Here is a 6,598-nt window from a genome sequence, read left to right on the forward strand (position 1 = left end):
ACGATTCAGTATTGAGAACATGTCATTTACTGTTGATCAGCACAAAAGCCACATATATTAATTAGATTCATTCAATCATTCAATATGAGACGAGATAGCACACTAATTGAGGACAATTGTGAAATACATTTTCTTTTTTATTCTGGATTATTTTAAGTAGAATAAGGCCATAGGCGGAAATCCCAGGGGGGACGGGGGGGACACGACCCCCCCATCTTGGGAAAAATATGATTTGTCCCCCCCAATATATCACTGTAAACATAACTATGTAATTTCAATAATATTAATAATACGCAATGAAAGCACTTGTGCTGATTATAGACACTTAATAGCGCATTTAAATTTCAAAAGATTGCGACCCCCCCCGCCCTTTGCCTCACAATGGTTTGATGCACTGCCAGTTCTTTAGCTGGCAAGGTAATAGAGAGTTCGTATCTACTGTCCGAAAGGGACATGTACGTAACTGACGCGAGGTTAATCCAGTCAATCCATAGCAGGTTCATAGCAATGATATTTATTTATTTTTATGTTGGCAGGGTTCACACACTAGGGGAATTTGCAGAGCTAGCGCGCAAACTAAAGCAAACATTAACTATCAAGCTAGCTAGTACCTATTCCATTTATGTGGCGTCGTCAAAGATGGAATCTTTGCTATCGTCAGTTTATTCCAAGATCAGCATGCAGCTGTAGTGCTTCGACGTCCCTGTGATAAGGTTAGCAATAAACTGAAGTCCAAACTGAACAGAACAGAACTACACTCTCTTCTACCATTGTCTTAAATATATGTAATGGTCTCGTTGCAAAAGATAAATTGTCGCTAGTGAACTTTTTTTATTTTATTTTATTTCACCTTTATTTAACCAGGTAGCAAAGATTATAGCAAACACACAGAAACGGAATTGGTGCTCGCTAGCTTTACAAATTCAGCTATTTTTGGAAGCCAGCCAATATGAAACAAACTATTTAAATTACAAAAGGTTGCAGCATGTGTTGTGTAAATGTGTGTGTGTGCAGCTAGGCCAGCCAGCCAGCCAGGTAGAAAAATGGCAGAAAAAAGTAAGAAGACGGACATCAGAGTATTTGTCAGTACACCAAAACGCATAGTAAGAACTCTAGTATCCTAATATCTCAAAGACTAGTTGATAAAATGTTCATAAGAAAGAAGTGAAATGCTAATGGAAATGTTTCACAATGATGTCATTAGGCAGAGCAGGCAACAGATGGCACACAGACAGCAGAGCTGGGGACAGACTGGCAGAGACAGGGAGTCTCAGGTAAGTTTGTTGAGTCTTTGTTTGGCAACATTATGAAAGGTTCTCAATTTTTTTGACTTGGAAAATAGGGACATAATTGGAAAATGCCATGGATACCCCCACTCTCAACTTAAACTGGTGACTAAACTAAGATTTGTTTACGGCAATGGTATTGCTGTTGTGATTAATTGTGTAGTTTTGGTTACCGGTAGTTAGGAGTACGGCAAACACCTTATTTATTTTCTAGGAGACCGGCTGAGTCAGTTAGGGGGGGTGAAAGGGAAAGAGCCAGGAAGAGAGACTTCAGAGGACAGTGTCACAGCCACGGCAGGACCAAGTGTCACCCTTGTTGCCAGCAGCACCAGTATAGGGGACAGTGGCACAGCATTGTCCAGTTACCACAGTGATGGCACAAAACCATATCAGCCACACCCACAATTTATAGAACCGCAAACTCTTGCCAACAGAGTGTTGACGTTTCAAGAGAGATGGTTTCGCGATTTCCCCTGGCTACATTATAATCCATCAATAAAAGGAGTGTTGTGTTTTCACTGTAGCCAAGGGTTTTCAAGCCAGCCATCTTTTGGCCAAAGAGCTGATGCTGCCTTCATTAGTGCAGGATTTAGGAACTGGAGAAAAGGCATTGAAAAATTCACAGCACATCAAAATTGCCAAACCCACTGCCACTTTGTAATTGTAACAGCACACCAGCTAAATCCAATCAGTGTCCAGCGCGTGGGTTAAACAGCTGGATGACGCAAGGCATTGCTTGATGAAAATTGTTAGTTCGGTGCGGCATGTAGTAAGACAGGGACAAGCCTTTAGAGGCCACACGGATGACAGTGGGAATTTATACCAGATTTTGAAACTTAGGGCAGAAGAGGATGATCCCATTTTACTGAAGTGGTTAACAGAGCGTACCACAATGTACACAGGCCCCAAAGCACAGAATGAAATTCTGAACATCATGGCCAATAGTCATTCGAGGCATTGCAGCTGAGATTAGGTCTCTTCCGATTGTACAATTTTCATTAATTGTTGATGGTACTCAAGATGTCTCTGGTGCTGAACAGGAGAGTGTCTGTCTGCGTTATGTTGACCATGACCATGTCCCTCACAAGGAGTTTATTGGGCTATACAGTGTGTCGGAGACAACAGGCGAGGGCATTGCGAAAGTGCCAACTGATGTGTTGTTGAGGAAACCCGCAAACATATGCTCGGTTCTTTTGTTCAGTAGTGTGTATAGCAGTGGTTCTCAACCTTTTTGGGGTACTGGAACCCCTGCATATTTTGAGGCAAGGCAGGCAAGGTTTTGAGCAGTCCTCAGGGACCTCCACCCCCTCTATATTATATGTAAACTTACTGGAAACCTTGTGGTACTGACTACATTCATTACACTTTTTTATTTCACGGACCCCTTGCAATTAGTCCATGGACCCCTGTTTGAGAACCCCTGGTGTAATTGATATTTGTTCTTTTGTTTAGTAGTTTTCAGGACACTTACAAATGATTTATTTCATGTTATTTTATTTAAAATGGCCTACTTTGTGCGACATACTTGTCCATAGCTGCTGTTTGAAGAGTTGAGACACTGGCTGAGTTGAGACACTGGCTGAGTTGAGACACTGGCTGAGTTGAGACACTGGCTGAGTTGAGACACTGGCTGAGTTGAGACACTGGCTGAGTTGAGACACTGGCTGAGTTGAGACACTGAAGGATATTTTGTTTGATTTATTTGGGTTTTTCATTGAAGTAGTTATTTTGCTTTTAGAACTACTTATTTTAAGCTTTTTGTTCTTGCAAAGATATTGTAGACTCAGGCCAGGTGGACATATTTAATGACTATATAAATGTATCAGAAAATGTCCAATTAAAAGGTCAATTCAATACGGAGACCAACTTTGTGATGGTTCTCAATGGAAATTCTTTTAGATGTGATCACACCATGTTCATTGTATTTATGAAAACTACACCCATACAGTGTACAGTACCATTGTCACCTACTGACCTTTCTTGATATTGCTGGTTGTAAGTACGAATACCTGCATACATACTGGACTGGTAAGGAGCACTGCTATAACTATTATTAGTAGTAGAATTATAATGATTTAAACATTTGAACAAGTTGGGAAAACCCTTCAGTTAACTACTGTACCTATCAATTATCCAGTTGTAGGAATTATGGTTCCTCAATATACATTTAACAACGTATGCTATGTGTTACAGCACTACTTTTGGTGTCCCCCTCAGGAATTGCTCTTGAGAAAATTTAATGTAATTGTCCCCTCCAAGGTTGATCTCAGATTTTCGCCCCTGAATAAGGCTACACCTGCAGGTGAAACCGCCTCAAAGGGTATGATGAATCAAAATGTCAGTTTACCTGTTTGAGATCGCATTACTGCAAATCTGTTACCTTCGCCGTGGCTGTGGAGTGGGTAGAGTTACGGGATGTAAAATCATATTGTAATATATTAGCCAATAATGAGGTTAAATTGTTTTACAACATGTAATTAAACTGTAATGTTAGAATATAAACAGCTCTTTTATGAATGATAGAAAATTCCTATTTTATGAATTTCACATTAGAAAATACATACACTAATTTTCCCATTCATCTATGTAATATTCACCATATCCATAAGATCACAATCGGTCTTACAGTGCATCAATTATTTCATTTCTATGTTTATGTTATACTTACAATATTTGAGGGTCATAAATTTGATTCTCTTCATGTATTATTTCTACAGATGAGGAAAAGCGGGACAATTGTATTTAATGGCACATACACTACACTGACTGATTCTGTACAATTATTTCACAAATCAAAGTGGAAAACTAAAGAATTAAGTATATTGATTTAGCTTTAGTGCTACATGACAAATTTATTTCATGACATTGTACAGGTTGATTAGTGTAACATGTAATACATATGTAATACATTTCATAATATTTAATACAGTGCTACTCACTGGTTTTCCTCCTGCACCACAGGCAGAAAGCGGAGAAAACACTGAGCGATGCCACAGACACAATGGTGAGGACAGATCCTTGTAGGCTGAAGATGGCTATCATACCTAAAGGAGAAAAGTAGCACAATAATGCATTTTTTCTGTTGAAGAATCTAATTTCCTCCATAGTTTTCTTCTGTATAAGTAATTCACCAAGAACAGTTGCTTACTGCTGCTTTTCACTTTACTAAAAAGAACTTAGAATATTTGTTTGGTATCACTATTAGAATGTATTACTGCTTTCTCTGTTCCACAGGTGTTGGCCAAACTTGTTCCTTATTCAGCTGTAACGGCACAAATCTCCTGCTCACCCAAGGTTGTCTTAAAAAGAATGTAGAAAACCCCTCACATGGTATAAATTGCTGTGTTCCTTGTGTTCCTGTAAAGAACCTAAGCCTACAGATAACCACAGCACTATAGCCAAATGCCATTGTGTCAAGTCTTGACAGTTTTCAAGAAAAGGTTATGATGGTATTATATTCAATACACACCCCTGTTAGTTCAGTGATACAGTATCTGCATCAGAAGATAAGAACACTACCAGCTTTAAAACATTTAGGCTTATGTATACAGTTAAACAGAAATAGTTACATTGTTTTAATTGCACTAAACTTTAACATCATACTCTTTTTCACACATTCACCTGAACATCATCCATGATTGCTGGTTAATCTTTTGGACATTTCAAAACAGACTTCTGAAGTGGTACAAAGTGGTACGTTATTGAAAGCTATGAATATAATCAAATCAATCTTCACCTTAGTGTGAGGATGAAAATAACACAAAATAATAAGTCTAAAATTGAACCACTTCAAATAGTCTATCTTTCCCCAACTAAGCTGCTCCTACAGTCTTAAACATGAGACAATAGAAGTACATGTATTGTGTTGTTCTCACCTTCAGTAAAGCCTCTTCAGGCCACCTCCATTTCACTGACAGCTCCACTTATAGACAGGCTGCTGTGACAGAGCTGTTAAGGGGGAGAGTAGAACGAGCTTCCTGTTTCTAACTGAACTCCACACCACATCCGTCCTGATCAGCAGGCTGGACAGAGAGTCTGGTGGACAACCTCTGAAGGGTGCCCTACATCACTGTAGTTCAATGAAGGTGCGAGAAATGACACCGTTCAGCGAGGTGCTTTAGTGACAGTGCCCTGATGCACATAGAACATGGTTTTTAAATGGACTTTGGAATTTGCTTTGTCGTAACTGTGGAAATATTTCAGTGCTCTTCACTACAGGTCCTAGGGGTCCTCACATTGCAGGTGCTGTAGTGTGGCCCTCTGGGACCAGGGATGAAAAACACTATGCATTGCAATACAGCTTGAAGTAAAAAGTATGTTCTTCATGGAAACAATGCTAATGACTGTGGCAGAAAAACACTTGTCGCTGTAGTTTATGAAGACGTCTGTGGAGAAAACATCCAGTTATAAAGAGAAATGTTTCCAAACAGATGCACTTATTATGTGATTAGGTTACTACCAATGATGTATATAAACCCTGGATTGCTGATTATATGTATTGGCCAATGAGAAGCTTTGAAGCCACTAGTCGCCATATTGGTACTACTCAGAAGGAGCAGTCCTCAATAGGAATGAATGTAATTCTACAGTATTTCAATAAAATGTTTCAAGGACAAAATTACATGTAATTAACTTTTTCTTTGTTGTAGTGGGGACAGTAACATTCAGGGCCAGATTAATGTAGGGGTATACAGGCGCACAAAAAACAGTAAGTCGCTCTAAGAGCTTCTGTTAAATAGCTAGAATGTTAAATAAATGCATTTTTCAATGTACTTTGTGTACAATACAGAACACATTTATTGTGTACAACATGACAATACACTTATTGTATGTACAATGTAATCTGAGTAGAAAAGTGGCTGCGCAGTGGCTCCAAAACAGCGCCCCCTGGCAGTCATCTAGGGTACATTGACATCATTGGTTATTACAGAGGTGTAAACCAGCTGGCATAGCCTACCGCCTGTTTGTAGTCCTAGAAACTGGAACTGATTTATTTACATATGATTCATTCAGCCATTCCTTTGGAGAAAATTAATAGGTAAAGAATAAGGTTTTGGGATAAACGCCGAAAATAAGGTCTGAGGTTAAAACAAGCTAAGTTTTGCTCTATAATATAATATCAGTCAATTAACATGACCTTTATGAATTATGAAGCCTTTGTGCTTTTTCTTTACTCTGCCTATATAAATAATTCAAAATTCACAAAAAGTTGACGTTAGCTGAGGAAGATTATCTCATAGAACAAAACGTATAAAAAATTCTAAGCCTGGGTTTACCACATACCTTATTTTCAGTGTTTATCCAAAAACCCT

The 6,598-nt window shown here is 38.8% G+C and overlaps 1 long non-coding RNA gene across 2 annotated transcripts; it reads left to right on the plus strand.

Annotated features, from left to right (window-relative positions):
* LOC129868425 (uncharacterized) lies at nucleotides 1-6,598 on the plus strand. Of its 2 annotated transcripts, none has more exons than XR_008761761.1 (4): nucleotides 1-713; nucleotides 1,015-1,103; nucleotides 1,205-4,290; nucleotides 4,521-6,598. It is a non-coding gene; the product is annotated as an uncharacterized LOC129868425 (long non-coding RNA). The 2 variants fall into 2 exon arrangements; XR_008761762.1 differs by having other exon boundaries at nucleotides 2-497.

Source organism: Salvelinus fontinalis, chromosome 13 (genome assembly GCF_029448725.1).
Source record: "Salvelinus fontinalis isolate EN_2023a chromosome 13, ASM2944872v1, whole genome shotgun sequence".
Taxonomy (NCBI): domain Eukaryota; kingdom Metazoa; phylum Chordata; class Actinopteri; order Salmoniformes; family Salmonidae; genus Salvelinus; species Salvelinus fontinalis.